This window comes from Triturus cristatus, chromosome 8, assembly GCF_964204655.1.
Source record: "Triturus cristatus chromosome 8, aTriCri1.1, whole genome shotgun sequence".
Classification (NCBI taxonomy): Eukaryota; Metazoa; Chordata; class Amphibia; order Caudata; family Salamandridae; genus Triturus; species Triturus cristatus.
The window spans coordinates 122357799-122382544 of NC_140591.1; positions in this window are offsets into that span (position 1 = coordinate 122357799).

A 24746-nucleotide genomic window follows, 5' to 3' on the forward strand; every position below is an offset into this window, starting at 1 on the left:
TCGCTCCTCCCTTTCACAGTCAGAGTTTCTTTTCTCTACTCCAATTTGGTATAACAAAGATAAATAACAGAGCACTTTTTTGGAAGGAATGGCTTGATAAAGGTATTATTACCTTTGATCATTTACTTGCTAATAACTCCTCAAGAGACTACTCTGACATTCGCGCCTCCTTTCACCTTTCCACCGCACACTCTTCTCAATATCCCTTGCTTAAAAACTCCTTAGCCTCTATTATCTCTCAAATTGCTTCTCTGCCCATTATCGACACCGCCCCTCCCCCACTACTACCAGATTTCTCTATTCCTCTCAGAGCTGCGGGTATCTATAAACTACTTTCTTGCTCCTCTGCTGAAAGACCCAAATCTAAACCTGAACTTTCCTGGGAAAAGGATCTAGCTCAGGAGTTTCCCCTTCAGGTTTGGAATTCCTTATGGTCTAAGATACACACTGTTTCCCGCTTTGCTAGTACTACACAGACTTTGTATTTGTTTTTACAGTAGACTTTTTTTTACCCCGTCCGACTTACATCATTTCAAACTGTCCGATTCCAAAAAATGTTGGTCTTGCTCTCATACCGATAGCGATTTTTTTCACATGTTCTTTCACTGCCCGTTAGTTAAATCTTTTTGGTCTCGTATTTGGTTAAAATTAAATGAAATATTAGCTACTGACCACTCCTTTGAGATTGTCCATATCTTTTTGGGTGGTGCCTCACCTATATGGAATGTTCACTGTAATGCACGCAAATTTATAGATTTATATATAGCTATTTCTTTACAGATAATTACCACCAATTGGAAAGACACTTCAAAGATTTCATATAACGCCTGGTGGAACTTATTGTGTCACCATCATAGGCTTGATCGTGCTTTTGCTACCACTGTACCTCTTTTGATCAAAAAAGATTTGTTATGGTTGCCTTTAACCAATTTTCTTTCTCAAATTGTCCCCTGATTATCTTGTTTTTGTACCCTTTTTCGATTTTAGCTGTTATTTAGTTTTTCTTATATATATATTTACTTGCTTAGTTTAATTATATGATATTTGTCTTTTGTATATTGAATGCTTTTTCCCCCTTCCGCCCTTACCCTCTCTTTCCTTGTCTTCCTTTTGCCTTCCCTTGCATATTAAATGTAATATCTTCAAAAATGCTTTTTCCCTAAGTATAATCCCTATTTCCTTTATGTCATTCTTTAAATCTTGTAAGAATTCAATTGTTTTTATTGTTTTATCTCATTGACTAATGATTCTCTTTTGTATTGATGTTTTACTTGGTTTATTATATTCAATAAAGCTTGCTAAACAAAAAAAAAAGATTGTTTATGTGCAGAAAGGTGTCCCATTAACAATCATCACAGCACTATGGGGGCAAGGGTGTCTGTATTTGCGCTAGCGAGCTTCTTTTAACGCAAGCACACGGGAATATACAGGGGTGTGCTGTATTCTTGTAAATACAGCATGGCCCTGAGTTTTTGAAATGACGCAGTGCTGCTAAATTGCATGCAGCACCGCGCTGCGCTATTTCCTTGGAAATATCTGCCTACATGTCTGGCCCAAAGTTTTGTTCAGAAGCCAGCTCTCAGAGATACTGAATGTTGTTCTGCCAAATACAAAATCTCCATAGTCTTGATTCCACTGAATGTTTTTTTTTGCAGAGTTTTATATAGCGCAAACTTGACCCGAATCCAATCAGGTATCAGAGCGCTTTACATAGCACCAGTTACCTTACATGAGGACACACATTCATATTTTGCTAGGCACGGGGAGATTTAGGGGCATATTATCAAACCAGGCGATAAAATTATCACCGCTTTAGCGGCGGAAAACTGCAGCTAAAACAGCGATAATGGGCTTGATAATATGCTCTATGGAATTCCAATTGAAGCACATGTTAAATGTGAAGGACATCTAACATGGGCTTCAATTTGAATTCCATAGAGCATATTATCAAGCCCATTATCGCCGTTTTAGCGGCAGTTTTCTGCCGCTAAAACGGCGATAATTTTATCGCCTGGCTTGATAATATGCCCCTAAGTGATTTGCCCAATTTCACAGGATGCTCAGCGTCATTACTGAGACTCGAACCCAGTTCCCCAGGTCCGAGGTCAAGCGCCCTAGCCGTTAGGCCAACTCCTCTCCCCAATGTCTCTTTAATCCACCACCAGACCCCCCACTGCCTCTTTATTTCACTCTTGCAGGTTCTATATCTTCCCTGCCCATTTACTTTGTCATGTTTTTTTCTGTTTTTCTATTCTTCCTTATTTACCCAGAGTGTTTTTTTTCTCTATCTTGCAGTGGGTCAAAGTCTGAAGAGGAAAAAAAAGTGCTGGTCGACAGAAATAAGTGCCACTTGCAGCCACCGGCTGAAATCAAGCACTAGTTTTAATACAGTTAAACTTCCTGTGTTGATTTGTCTGAAAGGTGGTTGAGCCAATAATCTCAAGCAGCTACACAACTTCATGCATTCATTCATTGATACATTTTAGATGATAATAACTAAGGGTGGGCGTAGTTCGCGAAGTAGCACTTCGCGAAGCTACGCAAAGTGAAGTTCGCACTACGCGAGCTACGCGTAGCACTTCGCGAACTGCGTAGTAACATGTTCGCACTGTGCAAGATGTTGTTTTCAATGATTGCACAGTGCGGACAAGCAACCGGCACTGTGCAATTATTGAAAATGGCATCTTGCACAGTGCGAGCTGTAGTTTTCTGCTGCTCGAGTAGATTTTTACTCGAGCGGCAGCTTTCTCAACGCGAACTGGTAGTTTCTCATCGCGAGCAGTCGCGAGCATACGCGACCCCTCGCAATGAGAAACCTGACCTCCTCGCGTTGGGAATCTCGCCGGGAGGTTTATTTTCCATGCTCGCGATCGCGAACAAGGAAAAAGTCTCGCCGGGATGTCATTTTGCCTGCTCGCGGTCGCCAACTTGAAGTTGAGGACCGCGAGCAAGCAAAAAATGACCGCAGCACTACGCAACACTACGCTACGCGTGTTCGCACTGTGCTACGTGCAGTTCGCGTAGTGCGAAGTAGCGCGAACTTCGCAAACTACGCGAGCGTAGCGTAGTGCTTCGCCCAGGCCTAATAATAACCACAAGAAAAAAAAAAAGTTGAAAAAACACGCAAACCGCATGATATTTAAAACAACTGGATATTTTTACGTAGTTTGTTGCTGTCACAGGCTTGCAGCTTCCCAGGGCTGTAAAATCAAAAGTGTTGAATCAAAAGGGCTCGGAGCTGATGACCAAAACAATAAAGGTGCTAGTGCAAACGTAGTAATGTAGCCTACTTATGGGGAGCCCTGAGGGCGAGAAATAAGTACAACTTATTTTGTTTATTTTTGTACAAATAAGAGCTGGCGACATAGACTCATTTGGAACGGATGCAGCTCACGTTCGCCAGACAGGTAATCATTGCATGTTTATACTCACGCAGGTGATTTGAATTGCGTAGATTATGCACGCGCCACAAAGATTTTACAATGATCACGGCTGATGTGAACCATGTGTGTTGTGTATTCACACTCATCCTGGTTCCTCATGGCCTAAGGGCCTCTGAAGAACACCTGGGCCTCAGGGGCCTCGGCCGTAGGGCTCAGCCCCATCCTCCACAAGCCCCAGCCCCCGGTGGCTCCGTACCTGCACACGTCGATCGGATCTGCCTGGCCCTGGGAAAAAAAATCTTGATTTTACCCCGTGTGGGGCTCAATTCAGCAACCTGCACGCTGCGAGGTGGATTTTTTTTATTTTCTCTTCCAGCTGGGCCCGAAACAAAGGCAGAATATGGTCCATCAAAAGGGCTGATGATGGACGTCAACTGGGGGTAGTCAGGGGTCGCAGCTGAGACCTCTAACCTGTACCTTGCCACTCTTGGCACTTCGTTTGCGACATCTGGCCTGGGGGGGGTGGGGGGGGGGGTGGCAAACGTTTTGCCTCCTCTGAGGCCAGGGGTCGCAAAGGAAGTGCCAGGAGTAGAATGGAGAAGTTTAGAGGTCTCAGCTGCGACCCCTGACTACCCCAGATGATGTCCATCATCAGCCGTTGTGCTGGAGGATAATCCTGGGGTGAGCAATCAGCAGCCTGACACCTAAATGACAATGCAGTGGGGAAGCAAAGGACCACAGATTGTTATCACTTCACAAGTACTTAGGGGAAACTACGTTTAGGCGGCAAAGATTTGACTTTACACAACCTTATATCAAAGCGATACACATGCACTGCAAGAATGTGAGATGCATCAGCATGAATGAGGATTTACAGGAATATCAATTTAAATATCACAATTTGTTTATTTAATACTTTATTGTTACTCCCAATACAGGGTACCAGAGTGCTTTTCATCACACAATAAATTATACATTTATAATAAATCATGCAAGTGTATAAATCAGTGGGTGGGACTATATTTAAGATAATGAGGGTTTCAATGTATGGGAGTCACACATCGTATTCAGTGGTAGGCCGTATGTTAGGATTGCATGGCTGGGAGAAACACAAAGGGCCTGATTACGACTTTGGCGGTGCGTTAGGACTCCTAACTTTACTACGCCTAAACTGAGAAAAATCCTAACTTTAAGACTTTCGGTATTCACAGAAGGCATTTAGGAGCCCTAAAATTAGGACTCCTAACTTCTGTGAATTCCGAAATGAGTAAGGGCCCGATTCACAGAAGAAACTTAAGACAAAATCCTAAACTTACTACCATTTTGGTATTCACAGAATTCACTTACTACTTCTGGTATTCACAGAATGCACTTACTACTTCTGGCATTCACAGAATGAACTTACTACTTTTGCTATTTACCGTGTCCATGCAGCAGTCACCAAGCTTAAAAAGGCACATGGACTGTACAGGGCAGAGTGCATTTTGGGAGTTGTAGTTTCGTCATGACAACTGGCTTAAAAAATCCAACTACCCCATTCAGCCCTACTGTACCACTCTCACCTCTAGCACACCACGCGTACCACATAATCTACCTCCACCAGTTCACATAAAGCATACACCCCCTAAACAAACACCTTCAGAGTCTATTCTTCTCTCTCCTTCCGGTGTGGTGTCACTGTACTGGGTACAACAGCAGTCAACGCACGTTTTGGTGGGTTTACATTGACTTTGCCACCTACTGTTCCCTTTAACCTTCAGCTCAAAATCTAATTCTGCATTAAAACATCTCTGATGCACAGGCACCTGGTACTCACATTGGGCAGTGCAGGACCAACCCCCCTCAGATGCCCTTTTAAAAGCAAGGGGCTTATTTACAAGGGCATTACGCCACCAGAACAGCACTTTTTCTGACGTTCCAGTGGCGCAATGCCCTGCTCCATATTTACAAAGTGGCTTTAAGCCACTTGGCGTGGCTTAACACCGCTTTGTAAATATTGTCCACTTCCACACAGCTATCTGCGAGAAAGGGGCGTGCAATGGGTGTTGCTGTGGATGTTCCACCGCAACACTCATTTTTTTTTATGCTGCCGCAGATTTACAAGGATCTGTAAATCTGAGGCAGCTCCAAAATTAATTCCACTGAATAGCATGCATCAGATTGGTGCAATGAGGAAAAATACTTTTATTTCTCCTTGATTTTGCTCTTTCTATGTGTGCTACAAAACATTAAAAGAGAAAATCAACTTTAAAGATTGTTTATGTGCGGAGCGCGAGGCGCGGCAAAACAAGATGGCCGCTACGTGAGGAGCTCCGCTCGGTCGAGCCGGCTCATCATGAAGGATTTGCGTTTTAGCACCGCAGATTCGGTAAAAAGAATGGATTCTGACGTCGGATGTGGAAACGCTTGACTGGGCAAGTTTTCAGACCGAAATGCGGTCTTTTTGTCATCTTATCTGCTGATTTGTGTTCTCCTCAGCAAAACGGCCGCCATTTTGCCTTCTATGCAGCGTTTTTTTTCCATCTGCTGCAATTTTGTTTCTCTTTGGCCCATTTCTTCCTACAATTGACGCTTTTAAAGAGGAAAATGTTATTCTTCATGCCTTGCCTTCCTTTTTTCCCTCTTCATTGCGTTTTTTTGCCGCTTTTGGACTTCCTCAGTGCCTCTACTGTAATTTTTAATTTCAATTTCATTAACAAATACTGTAAGGAGATTACTGCATGAGCCTACCAAGTGATGTCCCCAGTCTCAGAAACAATATAATTTTGTTCACTATTATATGGCAATTCTGGCACTGCTGATGTTGATGATTCATTGGTTCTGCTCTCATTGACAACTCGGTGTTTCCCGGAGGCACGTTTCCAGCGCCCCATATTTCATCGCTGTCCATCACTGTGCCGTGGTGCATCATTTCACTCTTTTGCGCCATATTCAACATTACCACTGCTGCATCACCAATATTGCTGCTCTTCCTGCGGTCTTTGTTTGCCATCTTTGTTCCTGTCTGCTGCGACACTTGCAACATGGATACTGCGCATTCAAGCAAATCGTATGTAGGCCCCTCAGGGGGTCGCAAAGACTCTATTGCCTCTTCTGTCAAACGTACAAAAAAAGACCCGCCCTCCCCAAATAAATCTCCGCTGCCTCTTACTCTTGAGGACATCATGGAGGAGCTACGTCTTGTTCATCCCTTTATGACAGACACTGTTACTACACTTCAGAGGCTGGATGATAAATGGTCTAGTCTCTAGATACGAGACTTTCGGATGTAGAGCAGAGGATCAGTGATGCTCAAGATGCGGTCAACAGAGTTGACACACTCGCCAAGGAAGTCAGCCAGCTCAAAAGGGTTACCAAAGATTTAGAAAATCGCAATAGGCGCAACAATCTTCGCATTTATGGTATTCCGGAAGGTTCTAAAGGGTCGGACATGGTGAAATTCTTGAAATCTCAAGTTCTTCAAATTGCTGGTCTCCCAAAATCTTCAGACTTCAATATACAACGTGCCCATCGTCTGGGGCCAAGGAATACATCTCCCACTTCTAAACCTCGGGGAATCATTGCATACTTCCTTCTATACTCAGACCTCATGACGCTTCTTCAAGCTGCAGAGCAACATAAGCAAATGATTTGGTCTGGTCATAAAGTTTTTTTCACTCAGGATGTTTCTAAACCTACTGCTTCTCGTCGGAAGGAATTTTTAGACCTTCGACCTGCACTGAGATCCATGAATGCACGCTATGGTCTAATACAAACTTATTTTTTTTAAAGTGACTTATAAAGACAGAACTTTTAGTTTTGAAGATCCTGCAGACCTGAGGAAGTTCATTCATACTCATAAAGGAGAACTCATGGAATTGAGCAAACCCTAACTGTTTTGTTAATGTTTGAGTAGTAAATCTTGTTCTTTTTTATTTTAAAATGTATATTTTAGTTCTTAAGTCTCCTTTGTTCACTCCTTCTTTGTCTTGCAGGTCTTCTCCTTCCGGTGTTGTTGTCAGTGTCACCCTTCATATCGCCCTGTTGTTTACATTGTGCGTCTCATCCCGCTGCTGTTTCTTTTCCCTAGATGCTTGGTAAATTCCTTCATTTGTCCTATTTGGTTGCCTTTTGTTCTGCATTTCACTTCTCAGTCATTCTTTCTCCCTTTTTTAGGGTAACCTGCTCTTTATAGCTGTCTCTTCCTGGTTCGGATGTCTTGTTCTTCATTGCCCCCCTCCCACATTAATGTTTTTTGTTTAGTTGTTTTTTTGTGGATAAAGCCCTTTGGCTTTTTGCCATCCTTCTTTTGCTACTTTTTAGGGGACTCTGTTTCCCCTTATCCTCCTTTCTATTCTCCCCCCTTCCCTCTCCCTCTCCTTTCCTTTTTCCTACCCTCATTTCCCCCTTCCTTTCCTTTTTATCCCTATCTTCTCTACTTTTTTGCCAACATTTACAATACCTACCCTATTCCATATTTTCCTCTCTCCTATCTATGTTTATGGTACTCCGTTGTTTTCGTCCTCTATTCTTGTCACCATTTCCAGGGTGGATACATGCTTTAGCTTCCTCGCTTTTGGTTCTCCTTTGTTACTTACATCTATCCAACATTTTTTTTCCTTTTTTCTCTCTCTTTCCACTCTGTTTTAACTTCTCTACTTCCTTTTATTTATTCTTATTTTACTTCCAGAAATGAACGGTCTTTGTGTTATTTCTTGGAATGTTAAAGGTATTCGAAATCCTGTTAAAAAACAGCATGTTTTATCTCATTTAGCAAGATTGAAATGTCATGTTGCATTGTTACAAGAAACTCACCTTAATTCACAAGATTTGTCTTCATTACGTAAGCAATGGGTTGGGGAGGCCTTTTGCTCTTCGGCAGTAAACAACAAAAATGGTGTTATTATTTTATTTCATAAATCGCTGTCTGTTCAGTGACAGAATGAGCTTCATGATAACTGTGGTAGATGGTTGTTTTTAGATGTTAATGTTAATAATACAAAATGTTCCTTCTGTAATGTTTATGGCCCTAATGGTGTAGATTTAACCTTTTGGAATGATTTTTCTATGCTTCTTTCTTCTCATGTGACTGATAATTTAATTGTGTGTGGAGACTGCAACCAACTTATGGATCCCTTTCGAGATCACTAGTCACTCACCAGATATGTACCTAATAAGATGCAAAAGTCCTTTTTCAAAGCAATCTTTTCTAGAGGTCTTATAGATTCATGGAGACTTTCTCACCCTGACACTTTAGAATTTTCCTTTTTCTCTCCAGTACATTCATCGCACTCCCGTAATGATTATATTTTACTTACCCAATAATGCCTTCAATTTATGACTAATTCAGAAATAGGTTCTATTCTTATATCTGACCATGCCCCTGTTATAATTGACATGGATTTTCGCTCACCTGCTCATACGTCACGGCTCTGGCGCTAAAATAACTCGCTCCTCCTAGACTCACAGTTTACTGAACAATTTAAGCTCTTTGCAGCCGATTTCTTCACAAATAATCTTCATTCTACTTCTCAATTTCATTTTATTTGAGATGCTTTTAAGGCTGCTGCCAGAGGATTTATTATTGACTTTGTATCCCGTAAAAAGAAAAAAACACTATCAATGTCAGCTCAAATTCTTAAACAAATTAAAGACCTGGAGCATCTTTACTTCACTAAAAGTTCCTCAGAAACACTTCCCACTCTCATTAAAGCTAAAATGCAATATAACAAACACTCTTGGGCCTCTGCATGTAATAACCTTCTTAATTTCCATGCTAAAATGTATGGGAGCCGCAATAAAGCTGGCAAGTCTCTCGCTAATTATCTCAAAATTAGAAAACAAAAATCCAAAATAATAACCATTATTGATTCACATGGGAATCATCAGTACACTGATGACAAAATCCTTGACTGTTTTGTTCAATATTACTCTTCACTTTATACTCCAGAATCCGTTCCCTCTCAGGCTCAAATTCACTCTTTTTTCAGTCAATTCCCAAGTCTTCTGATAGTTTGACTGATCTTTCTTCCCTCGATGTCCCCCTCTCAGAAAAAGAATTACTTAATGCTATTACTCTTCTCCCTAAAGATAAAACACCTGGCCCAGATGGGTTTACGGTTCGTTTTTATTTGCACTTTAAGGATATCCTGTTACCACATTTATTTTCTTGGATTACCTATCTTCTTGCTCAAGGAGAATCCAAAGGTTCCTTTACACAAGCAATGTTATGTTTGATCCCTAAAAAAGATAAAGATCCCTCCCTTTGTAAAAATTATCGACCTATTTCTTTAATTAACACTGATTGTAAAATTTATGCTAAAATTCTGGCATCTCGTATTAATAAAGTCATTCCTAACCTAACTAACATCTATCAATCCGGGTTTGTCAAAGGCAGATCCATTACTGACAACTCGAGAACCTTCAACATCATTCACCTTGCTTCAAAGATGGATTCCCCAGTTGCCGCTATTAGATTGGATGCTGAGAAAGCATTCGATCGAGTGTGCTGGGATTTTATGTTTGATGCATTGAGGTGGCACGGCTTTAGCCCTTCTATTATTCTACATATTCAATTATTATACTCTGCTCCCTCTACTTCTATCTGGGTTATTGGTTCTCAATCTCATTACTTCTCTCTGCATAGAGGCACCAGACAAGATTGTCCCCTCTCCCCTCTTCTTTTTATTCTTGCGTTAGAACCCTTTTTAGAAAAAAATTGACGTTCATCATCATATACTGGCTTCACATTTCAGAACATTGATATTAAGTTCACTGCCTACGCAGATGATATTTTACTCTATATCTCTAATCCGACCACTTCTTTACCTTCACTCTTTTTATTGTTGCAAGAATACTCTCTGGTTTCTGGATATAAACTTAATATAGACAAGTCTGAGGTCTTACCCCTTAACAAATATTGCCTTCCTTACAAGTTTCAAGGCTCTGGCTTCGAATGGAACTCTGGTAATGTTAAATGCCTAGGTATTCTCTACGCTAATAGAAACCATTAAGCTTAATCAGAAAGATGTTGTTAAAAAGCTCTCTTCTCTTATAGACAATTGGTCTCCCCTTTTCTTATCCTGGGGGGGGGGGGAGGTTAGCCACTATCAAAATGATGCTCCTTCCCATTGTAAATTTTTATCTTTCTATGCTTCCAATTTCCCTTCCACTCTATTTCTTTAAAACAATAAATCGTATCTTCACCTCATTCTTATGGAATAATCGCAAAGCTAGGATCTCTATTTCTCGTCTTCAAAAACCCAAAGATTCAGGTGGAGTTAATTTTCCCAACCTCACTCGTTTTCATTCCGCCTTTACTCTAAAACAAATTTGGCCCTTTCTATCTGATTCATCTGATCCTCCTCTAACAGCCTGGAGCTCCATAGAACTTGCGCAACTTTCACCTTTCTCCTTCAATTCGGCTACTCGTTTATCTCAGCCTCCGCAGCGTTTTCTTACCCCTATCTTTAAGCATTCTAAAGCACTTGCTCTCTCAGTATTTTGCTCCTCCCTTTCGCAGTCAGAGTTTCTTTTCTCTACTCCAATTTGGTATAACAAATCCTTAAAGATAAATAACAGAGCACTTTTTTGGAAGGAATGGCTTGATAAAGGTATTATTACCTTTGATCATTTACTTGCTAATAACTCCTTAAGAGACTACTCTGACATTCGCGCCTCCTTTCACCTTTCCACCGCACACTCTTCTCAATATCCCTTGCTTAAAAACTCCTTAGCCTCTATTATCTCTCAAATTGCTTCTCTGCCCATTATCGACACCGCCCCTAGCCCACTACTACCAGATTTCTCTATTCCTCTCAGAGCTGCGGCTATCTATAAACTACTTTCTTGCTCCTCTGCTGAAAGACCCAAATCTAAACCTGAACTTTCCTGGGAAAAGGATCTAGCTCAGGAGTTTTCCCTTCAGGTTTGGAATTCCTTATGGTCTAAGATACACACTGTTTCCCGCTCTGCTAGTACTACACAGACATTGTATTTTTTTTACAATAGACTTTTTTTTACCCCGTCCGACTTACATCATTTCAAACTGTCCGATTCCAAAAAATGTTGGTCTTGCTCTCATACCGATAGCGGTTTTTTTCACATGTTCTTTCACTGCCCGTTAGTTAAATATTTTTGGTCTCGTATTTGGTTAAAATTAAATGAAATATAGCTACTGACCACTTCTATCAGATTGTCCATATCTTTTTGGGTGGTGCCTCACCTATATGGAATGTTCACTGTAATGCACGCAAATTTATAGATTTATATATAGCTATTTCTTTACAGATAATTACCACCAATTGGAAAGACACTTCAAAGATTTCATATAATGCCTGGTGGAACTTATTGTGTCACCATCATAGGCTTGATCGTGCTTTTGCTACCACTGTACCTCTTTTGATCAAAAAAGATTTGTTATGGTTGCCTTTAACCAATTTTCTTTCTCAAATTGTCCCCTGATTATCTTGTTTTTGTACCCTTTTTCGATTTTAGCTGTTATTTAGTTTTTCTTATATATATATTTACTTGCTTAGGTTAATTATATGATATTTTTCTTTTGTATATTGAATGCTTTTTCCCCCTTCCGCCCTTACCCTCTCTTTCCTTTTCTTCCTTTTACCTTCCCTTGCATATTAAATATAATATCTTCAAAAATGCTTTTTCCCTAAGTATATCCCCTATTTCCTTTATGGCATTCTTTAAATCTTGTAAGAATTCAATTGTTTTCATTTTTTTATCTCATTGCCTAATGATTCTCTTTTGTATTGATGTTTTACTTGGTTTATTATATTCACTAAAGCTTTCTAAACTAAACAAAAAGATTGTTTATGTGCAGAAAGGTGTACCATTAACAATCATCACAGCACTATGGGGCAAGGGTGTCTGTATTTGCGCTAGCAAGCTTCTTTTAACGCACGCAAAAGGGATTATACAGGGGTGTGCTGTATTCTTGTAAATACAGCATGGCCCTGAGTTTTTGAAATGACGCAGTGCTGCTAAATTGCATGCAGCACCGCGCTGCGCTATTTCCTTGAAAATATCTGCCTACATGTTTTGCTCAGAAGCCTGCTCTCAGAGATACTGAATGTTGTTCTGCCAAATACAAAGTCTCCATAGTCTTGATTTCACTGAATGTTTTTTTTGCAGAGTTTTATATAGCGCGAACTTGACCCGAATCCAATCAGGTATCAGAGCGCTTTACATAGCACCAGTTACCTTACATGAGGACACACATTCATATTTTGCTAGGCACGGGGTGAGTTAGGGGCATATTATCAAGCCAGGCGATAAAATTATCGCCGCTTTAGCGGCAGTAACTGCCGCTAAAACGGCGATAATGGGCTTGATAATATGCTCTATGGAATTCCAATTGAAGCCCATGTTAAATGTGAAGGACATCTAACATGGGCTTCAATTGGAATTCCATAGAGCATATTATCAAGCCCATTATCGCCGTTTTAGCGGCAGTTTTCTGCCGCTAAAGTGGCGATAATTTTATCGCCTGGCTTGATAATATGCCCCTAAGTGATTTGCCCAATTTCACAGGATGTTCAGCATCATTACTGAGACTCGAACCCAGTTCCCCAGGTCCGAGGTCAAGCGCCCTAGCCATTAGGCCAACTCCTCTCCCCAATGTCTCTTTAATCCACCACCAGACCCCCCACTGCCTCTTTATTTCACTCTTGCAGGTTCTATATCTCCCCTGCCCATTTACTTTGTCATGTTTTTTTCTGTTTTTCTATTCTTCCTTATTTACCCAGAGTGTTTTTTTTTCTCTATCTTGCTGTGGGTCAAAGTCTGAAGAGGAAAAAAAAGTGTTGGTCGACAGAAATAAGTGCCACTTGCAGCCACCGGCTGAAATCAAGCACTAGTTTTAATACAGTTAAACTTCCTGTGTTTATTTGTCTGAAAGGTGGTTGAGCCAATAATCTCAAGCAGCTACACAACTTCATTCATTCATTCATTGATACAGTTTAGATGATAATGACCACACCAAAAAAAAAAAGTTGAAAAAACACACAAACCGCATAATATTTAAAACAACTGGATATTTTTACATAGTTTGTTGCTGTCACAGGCTTGCAGCTTCCCAGGGCTGTAAAATCAAAAGTGTTGAATCAAAAGCGCTCGGAGCTGATGACCAAAACAATAAAGGTGCTAGTGCAAACGTAGTAATGTAGCCTACTTATGGGGAGTCCTGAGGGCGAGAAATAAGTACAACTTATTTTGTTTATTTTTGTACAAATAAGAGCTGGCGACATAGACTCATTTGGAACGGATGCAGCTCACGTTCGCCAGACAGGTAATCATTGCATGTTTATACTCACGCAGGTGATTTGAATTGCGTAGATTATGCACGCGCCACAAAGATTTTACAGTCACAATGATCACGGCTGATGTGAACCATGTGTGTTGTGTATTCACACTCATCCTGGTTCCTCATGGCCTAAGGGCCTCTGAAGAACACCTGGGCCTCAGGGGCCTCGGCCGTAGGGCTCAGCCCCATCCTCCACAAGCCCCAGCCCCAGGTGGCTCCGTACCTGCACACGTCGATCGGATCTGCCTGGCCCTGGGAAAAAAAATCTTGATTTTACCCCGTGTGGGGCTCAATTCAGCAACCTGCACGCTGCGAGGTGGATTTTTTTATTTTCTCTTCCAGCTGTGCCCGAAACAAAGGCAGAATATGGTCCATCAAAAGGGCTGATGATGGACGTCATCTGGGGGTAGTCAGGGGTCGCAGCTGAGACCTCTTACCTGTACCTTGCCACTCCTGGCACTTCCTTTGCGATATCTGGCCTGGGGGGGGGGGCAAACGTTTGGCCTCCTCTGAGGCCAGGGGTCGCAAAGGAAGTGCCAGGAGTAGAATGGAGCAGTTTAGAGGTCTGAGCTGCGACCCCTGACTACCCTAGATGATGTCCATCATCAGCCGTTGTGCTGGAGGATAATCCTGGGGTGAGCAATCAGCAGCCTGACACCTAAATGACAATTCAGTGGGGAAGCAAAGGACCACAGATTGTTATCACTTCACAAGTACTTAGGGGAAACTACGTTTAGGCGGCAAAGATTTGACTTTACACAACCTTATATCAAAGCGATACACATGCACTGCAAGAATGAGAGATGCATCAGCATGAATGAGGATTTACAGGAATATCAATTTAAATATCACAATTTGTTTATTTAATACTTTATTATTACTCCCAATATACACAATAAATTATACATTTATAATAAATCATGCAAGTGTATAAATCAGTGGGTAGGACTATATTTAAGATAATGAGGGTTTCAATGTATGGGAGTCACACATCGTATTCAGTGGTAGGCCGTATGTTAGGATTGCATGGCTGGGAGAAACACAAAGGGCCTGATTACGACTTTGGCGGTGCGTTAGGACTCCTAACTTTACTACGCCTAAACTGAGAAAAATCCTAATTTTAAGACTTTCGGTATTCACAGAAGGCATTTAGGAGTCCTAAAATTAGGACTCCTAACTTCTGTGAATTCCGAAATGAGTAAGGGCCCGATTCACAGAACAAACTTAAGACAAAATCCTAAACTTACTACCATTTTGGTATTCACAGAATTCACTTACTACTTCTGGTATTCACAGAATGCACTTACTACTTCTGGCATTCACAGAATGAACTTACTACTTTTGCTATTTATCGTGTCCATGCAGCATTCACCAAGCTTAAAAAGGCACACTGTGGCATATGGACTGTACAGGGCAGAGTGCATTTTGGGAGTTGTAGTTTCGTCATGACAACTGGCTAAATGAGCCACAATTGTGCATTTATACTGAAATCTGCTCTTCCCGCACCACTACAATTGGCACCAGGAAATCATGTGTGCATTGGATGAGCAATGGTACAGACACTGTCCAGTGTGCGCATGGCAGGCCAAAGGGTAATGGATGCTATGACTTGCATTGCATTTGTAGAGTTTGGGTTCCAATTGTGACAAATCATCATGTGCCATGGAGGAAAGACAGACTTTGACATCCTCGCATCACTCTTAAGCGCTTCTAAATTTGCAAGGTGTGTCCACTGACAGACGTCTCACCCTCAGTGGCCTGTTTGACATTTCACATGTACAGGTAGCTGTCACAACAATCCCCCACTGTTCAGCGGTGTACTGCATTACCATATCAGACACCAAAGCCAATATTTGCCACTGGATTGTCAGATCATGTGTGGGGACAGCAAAAGGCTAGACTCACAATGTAGCTACAGAAATAGCCCAGAGCCTCTGTGGATGTGTGACCCACATTCGCCACTTGTCTTGTCCCATACAATGCTACAAAGCAGATGACACTTGTCCAGACGTTAAATAGCTGCGACTCCCTATAAATGGCCAAAATCCAAGAAATCAGGACTCTTCATGTTCTCCATTGGTGGACTGCTTTTGGAACCTGCACTTGTAGCAGTGGCAGGACACACAGATCACCAGAATGCCAGGTTGAGGGTTGGCCAATACAGTTGTGTAAGCCACAAACATCCAGGTGAGATGGCCATGTCAGACTCAATCCAGTAAATGACAGTGAACATACACGTAATGTGAGCTCATAGACACTGACAACTATAGAGTGTGATCAGAGGAAAATAAGTCTGACCTTGGCTCCTCTATGTATGTGTCTCGTCCTGCATGACATAACCATAACATTAGGATTTTGCTTACATTTCAGCAGGCACAGCTGGCAAAACGGAGGGACAGCAGGACCGGGTCCGGAGCGTGAGGCCACCAGTGCGGCGGCGGGTACACCCTCTTTCCACCAGTGAGGAAGAGGAGGATGAGGAGGGACCCTCAACATCAAGAGGCAAGGGGATTGCGCCCACCCGGACGGACAAGGGACAGCCTGATGCTGGTGCTACATCCCGCGTGGAGGCTGCGGACATTGAAGGGGGGGGATGAACACGACACCTCGGCCCATGATGTGGTGGAGAGCTACTCTCCCCAAGACTCTTCACCTGTGGGCCCTGAAGAGGTGTCCTCGGGGCAGGCCAACACACAATCTGTGCCTGACATCAGCCCCTCCCTACCTCTAGAGTCCCCCATTCCATCGGGGTCTCCAGCTGCATTCCCTGCAACCAGTCCCCTTTATCCTAGCGGCCAGCTCGACAACATCATTGGCTCCGGACCTCAGGCACCACATCCCTCCTGTCCCCCCCAGGCCCCTCCCGGTGTTGTTCCTCCTGTGGCTGTGCCAGTGGACTTGATGTGGATGTGTGAGGGTCAGCCAGACATGTCAGCTTGCATCATGCTACATGCGTGTATGGAGGTACGCATGATGCGAGAGGACATTCTCCGATCTCTGGCCACCCTCACCACCAGCATCAATTCTATGACCACAGCCATGTCGTCTGTTGTCTCCCAAATCCCTTCCCATACCACCGTCAATGTCTCCCCCTGTCCGTTGCCCCACACTGTTTCCCCCGATAATCCTCGTGTGTCACGAACACAAGTGGTGCCTGTTCCTGCATCCACCAGACGTGTGCCTGCATCAGACTCAGAGGATCTGGACATTGTGGTCCTAGGGGATGACCAGAAGAACACTTGACTTTTGCCGGAGACGTTGACGTGAACTATTATTTCCATTTCCCCTTGTAAATAGACTGTTTTCCCTGACACTCCCTGACGTGTTATATTTTTTTTGCCCCACCCCACCCTACTTGTTTGACTTCATTTTGAATGTCTGGTTCAGAATATGGACACAAATTTGGTGAGTCATCTGCTATGCACATAATGGCTTGTCGCAATGATGGGTTAGACTTGTAACTGTGTCACACACACACATACCTTCTCACATCTCTAGGCCATCTACATCGTTACACAGGACATGATACACAACAGAATCTTTTTTTTGTAGGTCTTTATTTGTTCAACACACATTCACGTGGTTACATTGTCTTGGGTTCCTGTCACTGACGATCGTGCTTGCGACATCGCAATTTGGGGGGGGATGACCGCTCAGAGTGCTCAGGTCTGGCTCGTCGCCTACGTGGAGGTGGATATTGTCCTTGGGACTGTCCAGGGACATCTACATGTGCTGGGGCAGATGGTGTATGCACACTTGATGTTTGTGCCTGGACAAGGGCAGGTTGTGCACGTGGTGGGAATGCCTGTACAGGGGTTGGTGGTGGTTGGGCAGGTGGTGGCAGTGCCTGTACAGGGGTTGGTGGTGGTTGTGCAGGTGGTGGCAGTGCCTGTACAGGGGTTGGCAGTGGTTGTGCAGGTGGTGGCAGTGCCTGTACAGGGGTTGGCGGTGGTTGTGCAGGTGGTGGCAGTGCCTGTACAGGGGTTGGTGGTGGTTGTGCAGGTGGCGGGAGTGCCTGTACAGGGGTTGGTGGTGGTTGTGCAGGTGGCGGGAGTGCCTGTACAGGGCTTGGTGGGGGTTGTGCAGGTGGCGGGAGTTCCTGTACAGGGGTTGGTGGTGGGAGTGCCAGTTCAGCCCGCTGGTGTGGATGTCTCCCTTTGCTCTGTTGCTGTGCAGTTGGTACAGGTGTGGGGATGTGCTGTCCTGTGGGCAGATATGATGGCTCCCCTCCCTGCGTTGACCGTGAAGGGAGACTTTGGATCACTTTCAATATACCCTCCATCATCTTCATGGCCAAGGCAAAGTGTCTTCACCCTCTTTCCTTTGGACGGATATCATGTCTTGCATATTTCTGGACATGTCCTGCCAAGTCCTATCCATCCTATCCAAAACTTGGCGCAGCCTGTCCACCACCTGAGGGAAGTGGACCATGTCCTGCAGGGACTCCGACATGTCGGACAGGGTAGCCCCTATGGCACAAATGTCCTGCCTCACATCTGTCTGCTGTTGGTAGAAGTCCTGCTCCCACTGGCCATCATAGCCAGGTGCAGGCCCTCTCTGCAGCTGTCTGCCATGGATGGGACGTGCAGGTCCAACAGCAGGGGGAGGGGGTGGCAGGTGGGAGCCTGTGGGCAGGAGAATGGTGCCCAGGGGATACCGGCACCACAACAGGGCTGGTACTTCCCCCAGATGGTAGAGAGGATGGCAGGGATACACTGTCTAGGGAAGAGCGGGTAGGGGAACCACCATGTTGGTCCTGGACGTGAGGACTGTGAGGGAGTGATGTCTGTGTTGTGATGCGTGGGAGCTGTGGCTGGTTTGGTCGATGCTGGGGACAGACCATGCTTTGCTTGGGAGGAGGCTGACGAACGTTGCTTGGCAGAGGATGTGATGCCCTGACCGATTTTGCCAATCTGGCACGAAAGCTCGCATTGGCATCTGTATTATCATCAGACATGTTGTCCTCATCATCCACCAAGTGGACGTCCTCAGGAATTTCATCCTCCTCCTCCTTGAGCAGTACTTGCTGCCGACATCACTGCTTGGAGGATCAGGGGATTCTCCCCTCTGATTCTCCGTCGGCCCGCACTGGTCATAGGCCTGTCATCCTCGTCCTCAGCATCCCCTGGAACAGAGGTTGCAACTGTATTAGGGATTGACCTGGTATAATATGTGGTGCAACACAAGGGTTTGTATTAACTGTACTTTGCATCAACAGATGAGGATCATGTGACCTGTGTAGGGTACCACCACAAATGACAGCTCACGCCATAGCACTGAGATGTTACACAGAGATGTACATGAAACAAGCAAACTCACCAGCTCCAGCCACAACTTTCTGTCCCTTGGTGTTCCCCCCTAGTGTCACCTGCTGGACCTGTCTCCTCACAGCTTTTGTAGACATAGCTGTCCCTGATCCAGCAGCTGTAGAGGGAAGTGACAACATTCTCAATGATCTGCATCACTAATTGACAGACAGGCACATGACACTCCTGATTTGTATTTCACTTTGTAAACAACAACTGCTGATTACATGCAGAGGGGAATCTGGTTCTCTGTCATGGCTTCGGAGTCTAAGCTAGTGACACACCTCATGCCAGAATTACCTGAAGGACAGGTGCGTGATGGTTTCACTGCTGCAGCCAGGCTATCATGCAGTCCCCGGGATGGTGCCCGCTGCTGTGGTGTCAGCCCGTCAGCAGCTGTGATAAGACATACAGGTCTATATTTTTTAACAACAGATGGTAGCTCTGAGCCAACATGGCATTCTCAATGACCATTTGTGGGTAATCCAGAACAATGTGCAGCATGTTTAGCTCCTGAACTTTACATGTGGGCACCTGTTCACATGCAGCAGTTGCCAGCCGTTTCCTCCACACAGCACTGACATCAATAAAATGACACATCAACAGACACAGTATCAACAAAAAACGTGGGAGAAGGTCCAAGGGAAAGGTTTTAAAGACCAGCAGGTTGTGAATCCCCTTAACCAAATATTGTAACACTGAACAACCTGGGTCTAGTACTGGGTCAGCAGGGATAAACAAAAGGCAAAACCACTCATTCTAACATCTCTTGGTTAGAGAAGAACCCTTTAGGGAACAGAACCCATCAATCACCGAAGAATCAGTGTATTGTCATCATCTGGGTCTGTCTCTCCTGTCACACCACACCGGAGCTAGAGAGAACAGCCTGGTCGCGGGTCAGGGGAGAAGGCGTACAAGGGTTGTAAACAGTACCAGAAATGACAAGAAAACAGTGGGTTCTCCTTCGTGTGAAAAGGGGTTCAAAAAAAGTGCAGCGCTAAATCAAAAAATGTGAATAAAAATGGCTAGAGAAACTCAAAAGTGCTTTAATCGGTAGAGCACCTCTGCCAAAATTAAAAAGCAAAATGGCAATTTAGCATAAATACATCGTCATTATGCTCATTGTCCATAGTATGTGGTCGACATGTTTCTGCCCACTGGGATCTACAAAGTATCGAGGGCATTCATCAGGACCTTAATATTGCTGCTACTATGAATAAGTAAAATTGTAAAAGTATATTAAATTACAGACATTCCTACCACCGGTTGAACTCCATGGATGTAAAAACCGGATACCTAGGGAAGTGGAAAAACATAAATAAGGAGATGCGAAGAGCTATCCATGTTGATAAGACCAGCAAACAACAGTATAAATATACCGCCATACAAAACACAAATTTTTGTGTTAGTAACATCTAAAAGTGTATTAGATTGCACTTACCCTACAAATGTGGGTGATACCCTCACCTCAACCTGGCTCTACTCAGGGAAGGGGGCCCCGCTCTGATAAAGGGGAAAGGAAAAAAGAAACACGGCTGTTGTAAAACATGCCTAGATCTTTATGTTCCCCATACCAAATGACTAAGAAGTATAAAGTTTGTCCATGTCTCTAAAATAGGTGGAGGCACAAAGTATGGCAATAAAGTACTAGTCAGGGTAGAAGGCCTCTAACCAGATAGAAAGAAAGAGCCCAAATACTCCATCGAACAATGTAGTTAAAGGGCCATTGAAAAAATCCAGAGGGTTATTGTAAAAACACTAATGTTAAGGACTCTTTAAGTTGTTCTAGAAAGATTATAAGGCATTACAAGAGCAAAAGCCAAGCTTACCTCTCCGTCGGTACCCCAGGGCGGTCTATGAGTAAAGACCAGAGGTACCGACCCGAGCAGAGGGGGAGTGTTTTTATAATGTACTAGATTGTAAACAGGTGAAGCTGTTTAAGCAAGGTGGCTTGAGAAAAGCCTGCAATGTTTGCAGCAGCGCGAGGACCCCAAAGCCGATAATAGGCACCGCGCATGCGCTAGAAAGTGATGAAAACAGATGAATCAGTTGCAGCCAATCTGCTTCGGCAAAGCGCGTTGAACAGACTGATCAGCTGGGCGGCTTCGGCAAAGCCTGCAGTGTTTCCAACAGCATTAGGACCCCAAATGACAATGGCAGAGTACTGCGCATGCGCGGTGACCGCGACGTGGTGCGCATGTGCCGTGCTAGAGACATCGGTCTACCACATCTCCGATAAACACAGCGCATATACTGAATGTAAAATTGAATGCGCATGTGCCGTAATCGAGGCGCTACAGTGATACATCTCGAATATAGTGGGTTCCCATTCTAGATAAATGTAAAGGAATTACGGTAAGCTCCAGCACCAAAAGCGGCCAAAGAACATAACCGCTATGGTCGCTATGTAAACTATATACATGAAGGGAGTTCCCAAAGCATAACGTGAAGTCCCCCACGAGGATAACATCTCAATCAGACAACCTCTACAAGTGCGTGCCCTTCATTAAAGCGTGTTTAAAGTCGATGGGCATGCGCTCATATCTATTTCAACATAGAGAGAGATATATGTATGTGGTGTGTAAGGTTTTGTCAGGCCAACGAAAAAAGAAGAAGGGAACTATTATGACTGAGTTCCACGCGATAACCATTATGATACGTTCAGTATGTTAGTGAAATGGGGTTCAATAAAGAATTCACAAACATGGTGTATTAGTGTTGAAGACTCTCCAATTGAACGTATCACACTCTATTCACACCATATTCACAGACAAGGCAAAGATTAGGAGGTGTTGACCAGGGAGTACTGGATGAGAAACGTACTCCTGATTATCACTAAGTTTAAAGCAAAAGCCAGGGAATATCGTCATTAAGTCCTGTGGTATCTGAGTGTAAACGGTACACCCATCTCTGTTCTCTACAGAGGAGAAACCGTTGGATATCCATGATGTGTTGGGGAATATGGGGTTGCTCCAATATTACCCACCGAAGATCTGTTTCTCTATGGCCTGCCGAGATGAAATGGTTGGTAAGTTTGGTGGCACTCTTTTTGCACCGAATGGTGCTCTTATGTTCTGCTATTCTGAGTTTAATTTTCCTCGATGTCATTCCCACATAGTTCATTTCGCAGGGACACTTGATAAGGTAAATGACCCTCTCGCTGTTGCAATTAGTGTGTTTATCAAGCCGCCAGGGTCTACTTGTGCCAATGTCAACCTCGGTGGTATGTGATGTCTGGGGACACACCGAACAGTTCCCACATGGAAAGTGACCTTTAACAGGGGGTAGGCCCCACAAGGACAGCTCCGCAGATCTCTGGGACGCTCGAGGGCGTGTGTGTATCAGCTGGTCTTTGATGTTCTGGCTCCTCTTGTAGGCAAATAGAGGAGGAGGTAAGGTCTTCCCTTCAATTTTGACCACTCTCCAGTTCTTAAGAATGCTCTTCTTAAGGGCGTTAGAATGGCTGGAAAAAGTGTTGACGCATGTTATCCGATTCTCTTCAGTGCTTGGATCACGAATCCGTTTTTCCAGGAGAGCCTCCCTGTGGTTGTTCAGAGCTCTCTTCATCGATGTTTTCACTGTACTCTTTGGATATTGCCTATCCAGTAATTGTGCAGAAAGGGTTCTTCTCTAACCAAGAGATGTTAGAATGAGTGGTTTTGCCTTTTGTTTATCCCTGCTGACCCAGTACTAGACCCACATCAACAGACACACCTCATGCTAGAATTACCACCTCATGCTAGAATTACCTGAAGGACAGGTGCGCGAGGGTTTCACTGCTAGCCAGGATGTCATGCAGTCCCCGGGATGGTGTCCGCTGCTGTGGTGTCATCCTGTCAGCAGCTGTGATGAGACATACAGGTCTATATGTTTCAACCACAGATGGTAGCTCTGAGCCAACATGTCATTCTCAATGACCATTTGTGGGTAATCCAGAACAATGTGCAGCATGTTTAGCTCCTGAACTTTACATGTGGGCACCTGCTCACATGCAACAGTTGCCAGCCATTTCCTCCACACAGCACTGACATCAATAAGATGACACATCAACAGACACACCTCATGCTAGAATTACCACCTCATGCTAGAATTACCACCTCATGCTAGAATTACCTGAAGGACAGGTGCGCAATAGTTTCACTGCTGCAGCCAGGATGTCATGCAGTCCCCGGGATGGTGTCCGCTGCTGTGGTGTCATCCTGTCAGCAGCTGTGATGAGACATACAGGTCTATATTTTTCCACCACAGATGGTAGGTCTGAGCCAACGTCATTCTCAATGACCATTTGTGGGTAATCCAGAACAATGTGCAGCATGTTTAGCTCCTGAACTTCACATGTGGGCACCTGCTCACATGCAGCAGTTGCCAGCCGTTTCCTCCACACAGCACTGACATCAATTAGATGACACATCAACAGACACACTTGTATGAGAAGGTTACTGATAGGAAGGGATAAATGACCCAGAATCCTCTGCATTACACTGCTTTCACCTTTGCCATTAAGACTTACATATTTCCAGAGTCTAATGTTGTCTGTTGACAAGTCAGAAAGGGGTTCATGTGTGAGATGTGCAATAGTCAGGGACATGATGTTGCTCATTTGTGCTTCCCCACGCATGTAGTCACACAGCTCATTTTTGAATGAGAGAACACAGATGTCTTATGTCCATCCTTTGAGTGTACTCTCTTTGCATACTTTATTTCCAATATCATGGTACTACTTAGCTGACGACGATTGGCGTCTTGTACAACAGAATTCCAAACCTCATATGTCAAACACTCACCTATACATGTGAATACGGTAGGAGAGGAGGCAAGCAGAATGTAACATTTGGTTATGCTCACACATTGCGGATATGCTGAGAAGCTTTGATGCCTTCCGCCTGCACTGGATTAGAGTGTTGCTCTTCAGCCAAGTCATTTTTCAGGTGTAACTGCATGAAGATTCACCTTAGCAGCCCCTACATCCATCTCAAAGGTACACAGCTGGCATCAGTGTTGGCCTCAGCCATGCTATTTTCATCATGGTGTTTCCGATCATTGAATTGCAAGCCGGTTGTGTTCTGGTCACTTCATATGACTCATGGTACTATTGTATGTCCATTCTGCACTCACTTGGCATACATTTTGTGTCATCCTTTCATTAGCCACCAGGGTCTGATCTTGCATGGGTTCAAATGCCATATGTGAGTATTTTGTGATGCAGGACAACAGTGTTGTACACAACATACGGTGGAGGTGAAAGGCACATTTAATGAGCATTCAGCCTGATTTATTCTTGGGTTTACTTCCCTTGGCCCAGCACCAGAACAGTGTGTGCGCCTTGAACAGATGTCACAGCCAACCTTGTAGCAGAAGTCAGTGTGTGTCTTAGATTATGGGAGGACCTCGTTGTTCCTACAATGATAAGTGTGTTTTGCTACTTTACATTTCTGCCGCCACATGTGATGCACTAGATTTCTGGCACAAAGGATGAGCACTAGCAGTTGTGGGCACCAGCGTTGCTGAAGTGTCTTATACTTAATATCATGGTTGCTCCCACATAACTTCGAATGGGCCCACTACCTGGATGCAACCTATATCACAATGACATGTCTACGGATCATGATGTGAGGTCCACTATCGTGCTTTGTTGATGGACAACACAAAAGCCAGCCAATGTAAGTGGTACATGACCAGCTGTGTGGACTGGGCATTTGATCTATATTGGAAAAATTCAAAGTTGGACAGTGTATGCATTGTCAATACTACCGACCC